Source organism: Hyperoodon ampullatus, assembly GCF_949752795.1.
Source record: "Hyperoodon ampullatus genome assembly, chromosome: 6".
NCBI lineage: Eukaryota > Metazoa > Chordata > Mammalia > Artiodactyla > Ziphiidae > Hyperoodon > Hyperoodon ampullatus.
Window position 1 is genome coordinate 22330411 of NC_136919.1, and position 17164 is coordinate 22347574.

The following is a 17164-nucleotide window of genomic DNA, read 5'->3' on the forward strand; positions in this document are numbered from 1 at the left end:
CCGGGGTTCAATCCCTCGTGGGGAAACTTAGATCCCACAAGCCTCTTGGCCAAAAAAAAAAAAAAAAAGTAATCCATTTTTAGGAAGAGAACATGCTATACTGCCGTTTTTAAAAACTAATGAACAGAATGGGGAGCATATAGCCTAGCATAGGCTAACACATTTACTGAACTAGCACAGGCTAGCACAAACCAAAATATGAAACTGATTAAAAGAATCCTAAATAAAATATTAGTAAATAAAATCTAACTATGTATGAAAAGAATAATACCTAAATGACCAAATAATGTTTGTCTCTGGACTGTGAGGATGATCCAGCTTTAGAAGTCTTTTGATATAATCTGTTATATTAACAAAAAAGAAAAACTAAATAAATTACATTTTGAAAAGGCGTTTGCTTCACCCATTTCTAATTAAAAAAAAAAAAAACCAAGACAAAAGCTCTTTTTGTCATGTAGGATATCTGGAAACTTCCTAAACTCATTAAAGTACAACTACCAAAATCTGTAGCAAGCCTCACATGTATGGTAAAAAAAAACCTCTCATGCTATTGCCACCACTATTCACATTGCGTTGAAGGTTGTAACCAGTGCAACAAGAAAAATATGTGACATATAAATACTGGAAAGTAAGAATTAAAGCTATTATTATTTGTAGATTATGTGGCTGTCTAGCTATCCCAAGAGGATCAACTAAAATAACTATTATAATGAATGAGAGGTTACTGAGGTGACTAGATACAAAATCCCTAGTAATAATGAATAAGAAAATGTAACTGGAAAAAGAAATCCCATTCACAAGAACCACAAAGACAATTGAGTACTTGGAACTAACCTAATAAAAACTGTGCAAGACTTATATGAGGAAAACTTACTGGAAGAATGTTGATTCTTCCCCAATAATCTACACATTCATTGGGGAGCCCAATGAAAATTTTCACAAGATTTTTAATTGAACATGAAAAGCTGCTTATCAAGTTCTTCTAGAATAGAAAATAAACAAAAATAACCAAAAAAAAAAATTGAGGAAAAAAATGAGGTGGAGAATTTGCCCTACCAGATATGAAAACAATCTATAAAACTACAGTAATTAAAACAATGGAGTGTCAGAGAACAAATAAACATATGGATTAATGAAAGAGAATAGAGTCCAGAAATTGACCCATGTATTCAAAGGAATTTAGTGTATGATAAAGGTGGAATTTCCAAACAGTGGGAAAATGAAAAATTACTCTAAAAATAGTACTAGGACAATGGGAGCCATAAGGAAAAAAAAATAAAGTGAATCACTTCCTCATCCCATACTCAGAAAAAAATCCAGATTGACTCAAGATCTGCATTTACAAAAATATAGAAGAAAACACCAGACAATACGTTTATAATCATGGGGTGGGAAAGACTCAGTCGTCAAGAAAAACAAGACAAATTTTATTAAACAGAAATTTAAAACTCCTCAGAGCAAAAGACTGGGAAAAATATTTGCAACATATACCACAGACAAATGCTTAATAACTATAATATATATCTAAAATTCCTACAGAGATGTGACAAAACATAAGCAAGCTAATGGAGAAAAAAAAGGCAGGGGAGAAAAACATAATTCTTAGAAGAGGAAATAGAATTAATTCTACAAATATTTGAAAAGATGCTCAACCTCACTAGCACTTAGGGAAATATACATGAAAACAAACAAGGAGGAATTATTTTTTGCCCATCAAATCTTACAAAGCTAAAAGGACTGATAATGTATAATAATGGTGATGGTGTTGGGGAAGAAAACTCTCATACTCTGCTGATGAGAGTATAAATGGTTGGAGGAACAATTTGGCAACATCTATCAGAATTTGTAATGTACATACTCTTTGACTCACTTCCACTTCAAGTCATCTATCATACATGTATACCTGCTAACGTGTACAAAGATATATGTACGGGGCTTCCCTGGTGGCGCAGTGGTTGAGAGTCCGCCTGCCGATGCAGGGGACACGGGTTCGTGCCCCGGTCTGGGAAGATCCCACATGCCGCGGAGCGGCTGGGCCCCGTGAGCCATGGCTGCTGAGCCTGCGCGTCCGGAGCCTGTGCTTCGCAACGGGAGAGGCCACAACAATGAGAGGCCCACATACCGCAAAAAAAAAAAAAAAAAAAAAAGATATATGTACAATTACGATCATTGCACCTTTAAAAAATTGGAGATAACCTAAATAACTCTCACTAGGAGACTGGTTAAATAAATATAGAATATCCATACTGTAAAATACCATGTACTTGTTAAAAGGAATACCTAAGTATTCCTTTGTATCAGTATGGTATGTATCAGTATGGAATACTTCCTAAGGCATATTACTAAATGAAAAAGTAGCATCAAAACTATATGAAGGGACTTCCTTGGTGGTCCAGTGGTAAAGAATCCACCTTACAATGCAGGGGACGTGGGTTCGATCCCTGGTCAGTGAACTAAGATCCCACATGCCGCAGGGCAACTAAGCCCAAGCGCCACAAATACTGAGCCTACGCCTCAACTACAGAGCCCGCGTGCTGCAAACTACAGAGCCCACACACCCTGGAGCCTGTGCACCACAATTACAGAGCCCACGTGCCCTGGAGCCTGTGCACCACAACTAGAGAAGAGAAAACATGCCCCACAACTAGAGAGAAGCCTGTGCACCACAACGAAGAGCCCACATGCCTCAACAAAGATCCCGTGTGCCACAGCCAAGACCCGATGAAGCCAAAAATAAATAAATAAAATAAATAAATAAATAATAAATAAATCTTTTAAAAAGCTATATGAAGTGTGATCCCACGTATGTAAAAAATTATCTAAACTATATTCTATTCATTTTATAGACAAGTATGGATATGTAAGTAACCATATTGTAGTCATTAAGCCACATATTTTATTCCTAAAGCAATTCAACATTCAAAAAAGCACAATTCAAACAGGATTTCCAATCTTCATTTATGCCTCTTAAAAACTTAGAGAATTCAGATATATAGTCTTTACTATTTTAACTATTTTACTATTATGACACCCTTTAGTATTCTCTCTATTCTTTGCTTTTCCATATAAATTTTAGGACCAACTTGCCAAGTTCCATGAGAAACTCCATTTGGGATTTTTATTGGTTTAATTAATTTTTAAAATTTCTCTGTCCCTATAGACTGAAAACTGCTTGATGACAAGAGACCACGCCTGTCTTGTTCTTACTGTGTTCACAGCACCTAGCCAGTGCCTATAGGATAGTAAGTACTTAATAAACTCATTCTAGAATGGTTGGATGAATGAATGAATGAATGAATAAATGACCTACGATAGAATAATGATAATATAAAATGTTTTACAGGCATTAAATTTTTATTTTGGGGCTTCCCTGGTGGCACAGAGGTTAAGAATCCACCTGCCAATGCAGGTGACACGGGTTCGAGCCCTGGTCCGGGAAGATCCCACATGCCACAGAGCAACTAAGACCGTGTGCCACAACTACTGAGCCTGTGCTCTAGAGTCTGTGAGCCACAACTACTGAGCCCACGTGCCCCAACTACTGAAGCCCACGCACCTAGAGCCAGTGCTCCACAACAAGACAAGCCACTGTAATGAGAAGCCCACGCACCACAACGAAGAGCAGCCCCCGCTCGCCACAGCTAGAGAAAGCCCGCGCACAGCAAAGAAGACCCAAGGGAGCCAAAAATTTAAAAAATTAAAACATTAAAAAAAAAGAAGGGGGCTTCCCTGGTGGCGCAGAGGTTGAGAGTCCGCCTGCCGATGCAGGGGACGCGGGTTCGTGCCCCGGTCTGGGGGGATCCCACGTGCCGCGGAGCGGCTGGGCCCGTGAGCTATGGCCGCTGAGCCTGCGCGTCCGGAGCCTGTGCTCCGCAACGGGAAAGGCCACAACAGTGAGAGGCCCACATACCACAAAAAAAAAAAAAAAAAAAAAAAAAAAAAAAAGAAGGTATGCACATGCATTTTTTTAAATTTTATTTTCAAACTATAGTAAATTATAGGAAAATGTTCATAATGTATTAAGTGAAAAAAGTAGGCTTCAAAAAAATTTAAATAAAATGATCCTAATATTGTAAAAAAAACTATCTGTTTATATACACTATATATAAAGTTTACGTATGCATTAAAAAAACTAGGAAGGAAATAGAAAATAACAGTGGTTGCCTGGGTGGTAAAATTGCAGATTGTAATTTTCTTATTTATACTTTTCTAAATTTTCTATAATTAGCATACAGTACTTTTAGAATAGGATAATAGACATAAGTTAAAATGACTAACAGAAGAAAATATCACAATATTTAAAGTTTCTGGGATAGTATGAGAGGGAAGTGCTAATTTGATAAGTTCAGGTGATTAGGTTGAGTTACTATATTCTAGTTAAGGCTGGAGTTTTGTCAGTGGACCAAAGGAAAATTTTAAACTTTTTTTTTTCACTTGGAGTAGAACACATATACAAAAAAGGGGCACAAATCATAAGGTGTACAGCTCATGAATTGTTACAAGGTGAACACACTGTGTAACCATTGCCCAGGTGAAAATGGACTGTTAGCAGTATCCAGAAGCCCCCTTCCAAGCACTGCTTCCTCCCTCCTCCATAGAAGCTGCTTACTGGGTTTTGCAGGACCTCCAGGCTCAGGTTGCCAGGCAAATTCAGCGAAGTCCACTGGGGAAGCAGGTAGAAACACCTCTGGGTGAGGGGAAGAACCTTACCACCACCCCAGCCTCCCTTCCAAACTGGGAGCCCCTGGTCACTGCCAAAGTGTGATACCAAGATTTTTGGAAGGTAGAATGCAACAACACCTAAAATAAAAATTTAAAATACCTCCAGACTCACTCTCTCCTGTTTTCCTCCACTGCATCTGCCATTGTTACCCCCAGGGATGGGGAGAGGTCAAACGCCACCACAGCAAGGAGATGAAGCAGGGGAAATTCATGCGAGAGAGAATAAGCCCACTTCTTGCAGCCCCATTGGATGGTGGGAGGAAGATCGGAGTGGGGCGCGGAAACAGTGATCAGGGGAGCCTGACTTGTATTCTCCCTCTCTAGGCTGAAATCTGGAGTGTGCTCTGCGGTGCTGACAGGTTAAAAGGGATGACAAAAATAGAGGAGATTTGACCCAACTTGCCATTTGGGACCTGGGATGCCTTAGTCTGTTTGAGCTGCTGTAACAAACTACCAAAGTACTACCATAACACATAGTGGTTTATAAACAACAGAACTTTATTTCTCACAGTTCTGGAGACTGAATGTCCAAGATCAGGGTGGCAGCGTGCTGAAATTCTGATGAGGGCTTTCGAGGTGCAGACTATGGACATCTCCACTTCTTGTGGTACCTTCACATGGCGGAGAACAGAGGGAAAGCCAGTGCTCCCCTCACTGTTTCTTTCTTTTTTTTTTTTTTTTGGCTGTGTTGGGTCTTCATTGCTGCTCTCAGGCTTTCTCTAGTTGTGGGGAGCAGGGGCTGCTCTTTGTTGTGGTGTGCGGGCATCTCATTGTGGTGGCTTCTCTTGTTGCAGAGCACAGGCTCTAGGTGCGTGGGCTTCAGTAGTTGCAGCAGGGGGGCGCAGCAGCCGTGACACTCGGGCCCTAGAGTGTGCGGGCTTCAGTAGTTGCGGCACGTGGGCTCAGTAGTTGCAGCACACGAGCTCCAGTAGTTGTGGTGCACGGGCTCAGTTGTGGCTCACGGGCTCTAGAGCACAGGCTCAGTAGTTGTGGCGCACGTGCTTAGTTGCTCCACAGCATGTAGGATCTTCCCGGACCAGGGATTGAACCCGTGTCCCCTGCACTGGCAGGCGGATTCTCAACCACTGCGCCACCAGGGAAGTCCTCCCCTCACTCTTATAGGGGCACTAATTCCATTCATGAGGGGCTCCACTCTCATGATCTCATCCAATCCTAATTACGTCCTGAAGGTCCCACTTCCTAATACATCATATTTGGGGGAGGTGTGGTTTCCAACATATGAATTTGGGGGGGACACAAACGTTTAGTTCATAACATTGCCTCTCAGGATGGGCCCCCTTCACCAGGCCCCATCAACATGGGGTGGCTGCAGGAGTGAAGTAAACAGTATGACAAAGTTAGGCAGAGGGAGGCTTGGGCTGAATTTCCCAGATATTCTCCATCTTCTCCTGGATGGCAGTCATTCTCAAGGGAGGCAATTCCATACCCAAAAGGGGTATATTCCAAAATGTGTATGGGGGCAGGTAATCTTCAGCTGTCACAACGAAGAACAGGTGCTTTTGGTTTCACTGGGTAAAAAGAACTTTCTTGTAATGCCAGAAATTATCCTGCACACTAAAAAATTATCCTGCCCCAAATGGCAGGAATATTTCCACTGAGAAATTCTGCTAAAGTATTATGCCCACTCTCCTTTCGCCATATGTAGAAAGCTTAAGGAATTTGCAATTCCATAAAGAATAATAGAATTGTCTTCTGCAGTTTGGTTGGGAAGTTCAAGAGGGTTAGGCATCATGGAGTTCCCTCGAGGCACAGAAATTCCTAATCATTATATAATTACAGACTATGAAGCAAGCCATGATCTGAACTTGTAGCAGTTTTGCAATCAGAGAAATCAGCTGGGCCACCAGAGTAATTTTTAAATAACTCAAAATTTTTCTTACATTTCCCAGATATGATGAAGGGTATACATAACCCTCAGCAGCATTTTTTTGTTAAATGTCCACTCTTCATTCCCATCCATTTCCTCACATCCAGTTTGCTTTTCCTCACTTAACTAAAAACTCTATTTTCAAAAGCACTCTCCCTCCTTTTCTAGTCTCTGTCACTAAAGCTCAGCTCTGAGGGCTGACTTGGAGAACGTTCTCATTGCTGGGTTTCAAGCTGGGTATCTGGGGACCCGATGGCTCAGCCATGAGCAGAGTCCCTGTGCAGGGCACCCAGGCGACGGCTGCCCTTTGGTGGCTCATATTTGTCAAGCACACAGCAGGCCAAAGACGGGGCCTGACCAGATGAAGAGTAAAGATACAACAAGCCACTTTTATGGTACCAGCTCCCTTGGTCCTTGTCACACACACCAAACAGGACAACACAGAGACGAAAAGGGCCCGCTGACTGCAGTGTGAGATGTGGGACACCCCATTGCTGCGGAGCCTATTCTAGGCTACAGCAAGGAGCTTCACATTCTACAGCCCTATTCTGAGGGGACTGGGGCAGGAAGCCCCTTCCTCCTCAGAACCCGGAAGGCCTAAGAAATCATGCCATGATATCCTCCCGGGGAAGGTAGGGAGGTAGGTGGGAGACGGGCTACAAGCCTCCCATTCTCTCACGTTAAGGTGTCTTTAAACAGAAACACACACCAAACAAGGTTATATATTGACCAGTGGACAAAAATGTTGTGACCAGAGGCTCACAGGAACCTAAGTTTATGTTTCTCTTAGGGGTGATAAACAGTTCGGTATTCACTAACTCGGCGTTTCACAGCAACTGTATAGACCCTACGTACTGCAAAAAAATGAGAATAGGCTGTATTATGATAAACACAGCAGTATGTTTGGGCTTCACACACAGCCCATCTCAGGGACCCCTCCTCCCTTCCCAGCAGACCCCAGACCACACTTTGAGAACCGCTGCTCCAGCGCACGACAGTTCAACAGGCTGGCACTGGGAGTACACTGTAAACTCCATTAGGGTCACCACAGCTATTTTGTTTATCTTTGTATTTCCAGACTCTTGCATAGTGTCGAGCACATAGTAGGCACTCAGTATGTGAATTAAATTAAAATGGGCTGGGATGAGGTATTTATGAGAAGGCTAAAGAAACCTGAGAAAGGCAGAATGGTCTCTTTGGTGCTGAAGGTCAGCTCAGTCTTAATCTTCATGATTTTATGTCTAAAGAAGATTATTTGATCTATTAAAAGTGATTCAACATGTTTTGGATTATTGAAAATGAAAACAACTATACCAAAGATATGAAAGAGGATTTTTTTTTAAAAAAGAAAGTCAGATGTGGAGAAAGCATACTCATACTCAAAGAATATGAGACATTGATAAATAAATACAAATCTATACTGATGAACTATCTTGATTATTGAAGTGGATTTTGCAGTGTGAATTTTTTTTTTTAAGATGCAGGATTTGAAATCAGGCCTCACCTCACATTTTTCTAGTACTGTGTTAACACTTATGTAAACTTTAACTACTCTAGGGTGGGAAACATAATATCATTGTTCCTTATCTTTTCTTATACAAACACAACTAAGCACTGGGTCCATGGCTTTGATGAAATAACGATTGGTAACTCCTTGTGTCAAATTCAGCCTCTGCCTTACTTCCATTTGGCCTATGGCTTCTTCCACAGCAAAGACCAACAAATGACACCGTGTACATTTTTAAGAGGGTCCACGGTTAAATTCTGGTTCTAATATCCCGCACAATGGGACCCTTGTACCCAGAAAGTAGAGGAAGGGCAGGCACTAAGCAGACTGCTAGGAACTGGTGGCAATTGCTAGAAACTTCTTCTTGTGTGTGCAAGTGCAAGGGTGAGGAACCACAGCACAGAAGTGAGGGAGAGGAGCCTCTCACCATTGTCCAGCTGAATTAGTTTCCCGTGGCAGCTGTAACAAGTCACTGCAAGCTGGGTGGCTTCAAACAACAGGAATGTATCCCCTCACAGTCTAGAGGCCAGAAGTCCAAAATCTAGTGGTGGCAGGGTTGCAACCCCTCTGGAGGCTCCAGGGAAGGGTCGTTTTATGCCTCTTCTCACTCCTAGTGGCTTATTTGGCTGTGGCTACATCACTCTCGTCTCCTGTCTGTCTCCACATGGCCTTTCTCCGTCCTGTGCATCTCCCCTCTGTGTGTCTCTTGTAAGGACCCTTGTCATTGGATTAAGGGCTTACCTGGATGATCCAGGATGATCTCCCCATCTCAAGATACCTAATTCCAGAAACTCTTTTTCCAGATAAGGTAACATTCACTGGTTCCAGGAATTTGACAGGGACACACCTTTTGGGGGATATGATGGTGAATTTTATGTGTCAATTTTGCTGGGCCATGGTGCCCAGATATGTGCTCAAACATTATTCACGGATTGGCCTCCATATTGTGGGTGGGCCTCACCCAATCAGTTGAAGGCCTGAATAAAACAAAGGCTGACCTCCCCAGAGCACGAGGGAATTCTGCCAGCAGCCAGCCTTTGGACTTCATCTGCAATATTTGTTCTTCCTGGGTCTCCAGCCTAACTGCCTTTCGACTCAAACTACACCTCTTTCCTGAGTCTCCAGCCTGCTGCCTCCCCCATCAGATTTTGGACTTGCCAAGCCCCCATAATCATGTGATCCAATTCCTTAAAATAAACCTCTTTCTCTCTATATATATTTACATCCTATTGGTTCCATTTCTCTGGTGAACCCTCACTAATACAGCAGACCACCATTCAACCCACTACACGAGCATCTACCCCAGGGGAGGGGGGCATTTGTGAAAACTTGAGACTTCCCTTGAATGTGGGGATAAGTGTAAAGGTATCTTGCAGTGGACAAATTCATTAAGTATTAGTTCCTGACGTGGGGTGCCATGGGTGTTACACACTCTCTAAGTGTCTTCCTTTCCCAGTTCTTTTCATTTTCTGTAAGTCAGGGTGATTTCTTATCAAATTCCACACAGTGGCTCAGCAGATGGACTCACCACTGACTTCGTGGAGACAGAGAACCTTCCAAGGAAACTCCCACCTGCTTCCTACCCTAAGCTGAACGTTTGCTATAGACAGACTCACTCTTCTCCTTGCTTGGCGGATAGTGAAAAGAGCAGGGCTGTGAAGTCAGCCAGAGCTGTGCTTGAATTCTGCTCTGCCATTTACAGTTGATTGATCTTGGACAAGTTACTTAACTTTTCTAAGGCTGACAGTGCTTTTGAAGAGATAATATTCAGAGGGCTGGTACCAGGTTGAAGGAGACACTGACGCAAAATGTATACCCAGTACCTGACACTCAGTGAATTTCTTTCCTTTCCCCCAACAGGACAGAATGGTGACAAGGCCCTCATGAGCAATGCAGGCAATGGGGGAAACAGTGCATCTTGGTCTGATGACTGCCCTATCTGCTTGTAATGTTATTTTAATTATATTTTTTCCTGAAATTAAATCTTTTTTTTTTTTTTTTTTTTTTTTTTTTTTGCGGTACGCGGGCCTCTCACTGTTGTGGCCTCTCCCGTTGCAGAGCACAGGCTCCGGACGCGCAGGCTCAGCGGCCATGGCTCACGGGCCCAGCTGCTCCGCAGCATGTGGGATCTTCCCGGACCGGGGCACGAACCCGCGTCCCCTGCATCGGCAGGCGGACTCTCAACCACTGCGCCACCAGGGAAGCCCAATCAATTCTTTTTCTTAAAATTAGCCTTGTCCTAGACACTTGTGAAATCACGGGTTTAACTTGCTAATTATATATATATATTTTTAATTAATTAATTTATTGATTGATTTTTGGCTGTGTTGGGTCTTCGTTGCTGCGCATGGGCTTTCTCTAGTTGCGGTGAGCAGGGGTTACTCTTCGTTGCATTGTGCAGGCTTCTCATTGCAGTGGCTTCTCTTGTTGCAGAGCACGGGCACTAGGTGCACAGGCTTCAGTAGTTGTGGTGTATGGGCTTAGTTGCTCTGCAGCATGTGGGATCTTCCCGGACCAGGGCTTGAACCCATGTCCCCTGCATTGGCAGGCGGATGCTTAACCCCTGCGCCACCAGGGAAGCCCTACATATTTTTTTTTCCAATGCACAGTAAATACACTTAGTCACTCATTCAAGAGTGCCTTTTATGATCTCAGTAGGGTTCACAGGTTAGTTATAAATCTTTCTTCTAATATGCAATAGATGAATACGTTCAGGTAGTCATTCATTCAGCAGGTATTAGAGTGCCTTTTTTTGTGCGAACAGCCTGGCACAGTTCTAGGCTCTGAGCACCCAGGCAAGGCAGTTGACTCCAGACGCCACTCATTCCCAGGGCTGAGAGGGTTAGTCGCACTCGTTAGGAAGCTCTGTCAAGTGTTTACCAAGGTACCTAGTTGGCGTGCACTAAATCCCAGGCCTTGAGTCAGAGGCTTTCTTCTGCTCTGCATTTGCCCCCATGCAATGGGAGGGAGGTAAGAAAGGGCAGTGGATCTATTTTAGACCCTGGGTGTCTTCTTGCTTTCCATGTGATTCTTCCTTATAGGTGACTGAAAGAAAAATTGACTCATGCCTGCTCTGTGGGTTTGTCCATCGTGTGTGTTGTGTGTGTGTGTGTGTGTGTGTGTGTGTGTATGTATGTGTTTCCCCTCCCTTTGTTTCCTCTTTCCAGGCAGCTGCATGAGTAAATGGGCTCAGGACCTCACAGTGACTGGCTAGCCAGCCACACTCCCCCTCTTCCTTTTCCTCAGGGGTCCACATTCTTCTCATAAGGCTGCCCTGGGCTTCAGGATCAGGCCCCCTTAAGATGGCAAGACTCAGATTTGGGGATAGCGTAGGAGAGGCCACCTTTCGGCTGAGCCAAGAGCCCCAGCCCAGCTTTACCTGCGCCCATCAGAGATGCACCCGGGGTTCCACATGCTGCCTGCCCTCTCACAATGCCTCCCACCTCCAGCGTGATCTGGGGACTTGGCTTTGTCAATACCTTTTCAGTCTGTACCTCTCTCCAAGGGCTTCCTCTCTGAGTACCAGCATGTTTCTCTATGGCAAAACCAAACACAACCTGTGCAGACCAGTTCTCCCCATTACGTGCCCCTCGCATGTCAGTGCTGTGCCTCTCCTTCCTCACGACAGCATGCCGGGAGAGTGGGGTACACTTAGGGTCTCCGTCTGCCAGCCACCTGCTCGTTCCTGACTTTCCCTGGTCTGTCCTCAGGCCCCACCACCCTTCTGAAATGGCTCTCCTAAGAGTCGGCAGTGACCTTCCCAGGCCCCTCATGGACCCCAGCAGGCTGGGGCACGTGGACCCTCCCTGGCCACCGGCACGTGCTGCCCCATCTCAAGGCTCCCGGACCCACCTTCTCCTCCCTGCAGGACAAGGGCCCTCCTGTCTCCCCACCCTCATCCTCTCCTGCAGCAGCCCCGTCTGTGCCCCCTGCCCTTCCACCCTGCGTCTGGCCCTCGGCCTCCACGAGATAAAGGCTGCCGCGCTTGGCTGTCCTCCTTCCTTCTTGGAGCCCAGAACTAAAAATAGAAATGACCAAAGCCTCATGACCAGGCTTCTGGGAAGGCCGGTGGGAACAGCTCAGGGTTTCAGAAAGGAAGCGTGACATGAGCCCGGGAGTCAGGCGGCCCAGAAGAACAAGGAGATTCCTAAAGAACGGGGCGTGACAGACCCACCGTCCTGCCCTCTGTTGACAGGGAGCCGTGAGCTGCCAGGGCCAAGTGCAGACCTGGGCACCTGGGTCAGAGGGGTGTCAGTCACAGCTTATCATCATAGACTATGGACAAGAAGGCAACCTGGGCGCCAGGTGAGGGTGAAGTCAACCTTTCACCTTTAACACCTGTGGATGGAGCCTAGGGAGAAGGCAGGGCTCCTGAGGCACCAGACTGTGTCAGGGTGACCTGAGGCTCCTCCGGTAATGGTGACGGGAAAATAGAGGCCCCGGGAAGTGCTCCAGGGACAGCGGGTGAGCAGGGCCCACTCCCTGCTGCTGCTTCAGGCTCCCTCAACCACCCACGCTGCACAGACCTGGAGGCCCTTACAGATAGATGCTCCTTTTATCAGGCAATGGCGATACCTGTTTTAAACATCAGCGGGTTCTGAATGCAGCCGGCAGAGAGCTCTCCACTGTTCAGGAAATAGGCGTCCCGTGGAGGAACGAAGGGTGCTTTCCCAGAACTGTGCTCAAGTGCTGCTGGAGAAGCCCAAGCTCCTTCAAACTCCTTGGGCAGACGCACCGGAATGTGATGAGGGAGTAGAAACAGGTGGCTCCCACCTACCTGATTACAATTACAGCAGCCGCTTCCAGAGGCAGAGGGGTTGAGCTAGCGTGAGGCATAACTGGGCAGGAAGCCCCAGGCTGTGGTTTTTACCAACAAATATTTGTAAATAAGTGGCAGAACCCCTAACACACTGCTCTGGGCTGTGTACGTGTGCGTGTGTGTGTGTCTGTGTGTGTGAGATGGGGGACACGTTTATGAGAATATAAAATAAAGCATGCAGACAGAGGGGAGGAATAGAAGAGATGGATGGTAGAGTGGAGGGAGACCTGCAGTCAGGACCCGAAAGCCAGAGGAGGAGATGAGGCTTGAAGAGACTCTTGTGGCCTAAAGCAGCAGATCTTATTCTTGAAGGATCTCCAGGAGCTGTCCTGTACTTCCTAAGAGACGGTGTCCAAAAGCAGGAGGCATCTGTCAAGTAGAAGACAAAAAGGGCTGTTAACCAGCAGGCCAGACACGGATGAGAAGAGCCAGTGGTCTGGGAGCAGCGGGGGCAGCACCAGATCCCCAGGGCTTGTTAAGCACACCTGGCACTGTCCCTGCTCTCCCTCTGCCTGCTCTCTGTTTCTGCTGTTAGAGCATGGCTCAAAATCAAAACAAATAAGTTAAACCTTTTTCCCTCCAGATTTTCCTTTTCTTCTTAACGATAAACGTATTTTGTATGAAATATAAGAGGCAATTAGAGAAGAATATAACAACCCAGGTTTAAAATTTTAGCATTAGGCCATTTTGCATCAGATCTTGTTCAGAGAGAAAATATCACAGATGCGGTGGATCTGTGGATCCAATCTTTCTGTTTCTAAGAAGCTGCTTCATCTCCATCAGCCCCATGGTCAGTGGGGCTGCCTTGTGGAAGTGGACAACACATCCCTTTGAGAGTGATGTAGGAAGGCAGGAGCTGAAGTGGTCCCTAAATTCACTCTCTCTTCTCAGGAAGGAGGGCAGATGGCAGAGGGTGGGTGTGTGGCAGGTCTGTTGTTAAATGAGGTCTAAAGAAACAGGATATCTAAAGAAGGCTTCAAGCTGTATCCATGTAATTAAGAGCTCCGCCCAAGCACTGGCACCAGTTTTTCTTGTTTAGGACTTTAGTCTTGCTGGTTGTCCTTTCACTCACATCTTTATTGAATTTTATACGCTTATTTACCATGTGCCCTTTTAACTGCCAGGGTTCATGAACCATTACTGTAATTTTCCACTTATGCGACTTGATCTGCAGATGGGTGCTACCATACTTAATCAAATATTTCCTGTTTACTCACCTGCAAAATTAGGACAATAATACCTATTTCAAAAATTTCCCAAGGGTTGAGATAATATATGTAAATCACCTAGCACAGTAATTGACAATATAATAGTAAATGTTTTTTCCTTTTTCTTTCTAAATTCTCATAAAGCATCTGTTTGAGAACTCCATTTAGGATTCTCAAAGAATTGCCAACGAGCACCACAGTTAGAATTTCTGGAAACTACTTTTGGCTCAGTAATGGAAATTGTGGCAATTCCTTTCTTCTGGTTAACCTAGATGCTGGAAAACCTGCAGGAGTTAACAGTGTTAAAGTATGATTTTTTTTAATGTAAAAATATAACGGTTACACAGTTATAAAATGAACGAGTCAAAGATTAGTTAGTGGGTACCATACTGGTACCCATTAATTAATGAAGACACCAGTAAGATGTTAAGACTGTTTCAAAGGAGAATTTGAGAAACAGAGAGGCAATGACAAAAGATAAAATGGTTTTGCTAATACACGCAAAACTGGTTAATATTCTCATGCAATAAAATATAATGTTTGGGGTTACCTTTTCTACAGAGGAGAAATCAATTGTATCTTCACCAGACAAAATTAACTTGCATTACTAAGGACAAGAACCTTTTGCATTACTACTTTGTGTGTGTGCGTGTGTGTGTGCGTGTGTGTGTGTGTGTGGTACGCGGGCCTCTCACTGTTGTGGCCTCTCCCGTTGCGGAGCATAGGCTCTGGATGCGCAGGCTCAGCGGCCATGGCTCACGGGCCCAGCTGCTCTGCGGCATGTGGGATCTTCCCGGACCGGGGCATAAACCCGTGTTCCCTGCATCGGCAGGCGGACTCCCAACCACTGCGCCACCAGGGAAGCCCTGCATTACTACTTTTTTTACAAATTTACTTCAACTCCTCCAGAGATGGAAAATAGCCTGGTCAATAAGAAATCAATTTGCATAAACCTGTAGAATCAGAAAATGACAGAGATTCCAGCAGGCAACGATAAGCATTCCACTGAAAGAAAACCTAGTAATCTCTCTTGTCCATTTCCAAATCTTGGACAGTTTTCCCCAGTGATACCTATACAATTAGACTGTGATCTAGGAGGGAGGCTTTGGAATTTTCTCACCCTGAATCATGGGACCAGGCCCCTGTTATAGCCAGTGCCTCCCTCCCAGTCTCTGATTACAGGAATTCTCCTCTCCCTGAGCCATGATGCAGATTAGGGTGAGGGTGCTGAGGCAGCCAGTTCTGACATTAACCATTTTGTTCCTGTGTTCTGTAGCTCAAGGGCTAGCTGTATATGTAGCACCACAAACTGCTCCAACTGGCTTCCCAGACTGCTCTCCAACTTTGCCCTTGCAAACCCTCAACCCAAGCCCGAGAGATAATTAACAGACCATGAGGGACTTCCCTGGTGGCTCAGTGGTTAAGAATCCACCTGCCAATGCAGGGGACACAGGTTTGAGCCCTGGTCTGGGAAGATCCCACATGCCGCGGAGCAACTAAGCCAGTGTGCCACAACTACTGAGCCTGTGCTCTAGAACCTGTGAGCCACAACTACTGAGCCCACGCACCACAACTACTGAAGCCCACACGTCTAGAGCCCGTGCTCCACAACAAGAGAAGCCACCACAATGAGAAGTCTGTGCACCGCAATGAAGGTAGCCCCTGCTCACCAGAACTAGAGAAAGCCTGCACACAGCAACGAAGACCCAACGCAGCCAAAAATAAAATACATAAATACAATTTTTTAAAAAAGCATCTGCCCTCCAATACAGGGGACACGTGTTCGATCCCAGGTCAGGGAACTAAGATCCCACAAGCCGTGGGGCAACTGAGCCTGAGCGCCACAACTACTGAGCCCACAAGCTCTGGAGCCCATGCACTCTAGAGCCCCTGCGTGCCACGACTAGAGAGCCTATGTGCGGCAACTACTGAGCCTGTACATTCTAGACCCTGCGTGCCATAACTAGAGAGAAGCCTGCATGCTGCAAGGAAAGATTCCATGTGCCACAACTAAGACCCAATGCAGCCAAGTAAATAAATAAATAAATACTAAAAAAAAAAAAGGAAGAAATGCTTCTCAAAAACACACACACAAAAAAAATAACAGACCCTGAAATTTACCAAATTTCAAAAAATGGTTTGTTGAACAATTCATCATGTACTGCCTTGGAACACCTTTTGTGTCATATTTTTTAACTTGTCTACAATTTTTTAAAAACATCTTTATTGGAGTATAATTGCTTTACAATGGTGTGTTAGTTTCTGCTGTATAACAAAGTGAGTCAGCTATACATAAACATACATTCCCATATCTCTTCCCTCTTGCGTCTCCCACCCACCCTCCCTATCCCACCCCTCTAGGTGGTCACAAAGCACTGAGCTGACCTCCCTGTGCTATGCGGCTGCTTCCCACTAGCTATTTTCCATTTGGTAGTGTATATATGTCAACGCAACTCTCTCACTTCGTCCCAGCTTTGTATACATTTTTTAAAAGAGTTATTTCTTCTGTCTTCAATTAAGGTATACTTCTTTGATAGCAGAAACGATCCCCCTCTACCAGCACCCAATATCAGGTGTTAAATTAGGTGTTCAAACAGGTGTTTAATTAGATGTTAAACAAATATTGATCGAAGGGATAGATAGAAGGTGTTAGAATAGAGAACTTCCCTGCTCAGAAAAACCCTTTGACTTCCCAGCGCCTTCAGAATAATATGCAAACTCATCAGAGACTTCACCCTCCCCATCCACGTTGTCTACCTACTCCTGTCAGCCGGATGCTTACTCCCAATACTTTTTTTTTTTTTTTTTTTAGCATCTCTGTATCTCCTCTCTCAACCTGGAATGCTCTTTCCCTTCACCTTCAGGGCTTAACTAAAATACTCTCTTCCACGAAGCCTTCCCTGATCCCTTAGATGTGACCTCATCACTTGCCTTGTCCTCTCAACAGCTGGAGTGAGACCATGAAAGATGAAGGCTGTGGAGCCAGGTGGCCTGAATCCACTTAGTTTTGTGACCTTTGG